The sequence below is a fragment of the Aplysia californica genome, unplaced genomic scaffold (assembly GCF_000002075.1).
Source record: "Aplysia californica isolate F4 #8 unplaced genomic scaffold, AplCal3.0 scaffold00141, whole genome shotgun sequence".
NCBI lineage: Eukaryota > Metazoa > Mollusca > Gastropoda > Aplysiida > Aplysiidae > Aplysia > Aplysia californica.
The window spans coordinates 182,050-182,947 of record NW_004797411.1 but is presented as its reverse complement, the minus strand read 5'-3'; positions in this window follow the sequence as shown (position 1 = coordinate 182,947).

Sequence of the window (898 nt, the reverse complement as noted above, 5' to 3'; positions counted from 1 at the left end):
AAATTTTTTGGTCGCTACCCGGAATCGAACCCGGGACCTTTGAATGAGAGGCCAACACCTTTACCTCTAGGCCACGAGAGCCCCCCTACAGTGGTAAAACGACTGAAGTCACAAACTGAAAATCTTGAGGGTACCAATTTTGAACGCCTGTTGACTCATAACTGTATTTCTGTTCAACTGTTGGTTGATTATTGTTGTTTGATTTACCATTGAACAACACTTAACAATAAACCACCAGTAAAACAAATATGGAGTTACGAGTCCACAAGCTTTTAAAATTGGCACCCTCACAATTTCCAGTTCGTGACTGCAGTCGTTTTCCCCCTGTGCCTTTCATATACACACATTAATGCAGAGACAAAATACGCAAACGATATGAAAAGTTAAGTAAAAGAAGATGTGATAGAATGAATCGAGGAAACTCATAAAGTAAAATACTTCATCACGTTTACAGAACTGGAACCCCTGATCTTAGGATTTTAAGACTTTACTTGAAACTAATGGGCCCTCAACAAAATGCTAATAAGTACAATTTAATTTCAAATTTGCTGGTCTGTTTTCCATTCTTTTCGAAACTACATTAATAACATATTTTTCATTGCAGAAACTATTATAAAACAATAATAATATTCTCCATTTGTTTGATTTCTTACACAGGTCCATTCCACCAACAGTAATGCAAACCAATATACGCTCAAACATTCTTAACGTTCTCAGATTTCACAAAACTTTGTAAAGTCTTTTAGTTTTAGTAAGAGTTTTACGGCGCTTGCAACACAATAAGGTCATATAAGTGTCGAAGATTAGAGGGGATACAAGAGAGTAACAAACACAAAAAAGGAGGGGAGACAAAGACGATAGATGTTTTATAGAAAAAAAAGCAAACCACACTAGAGCA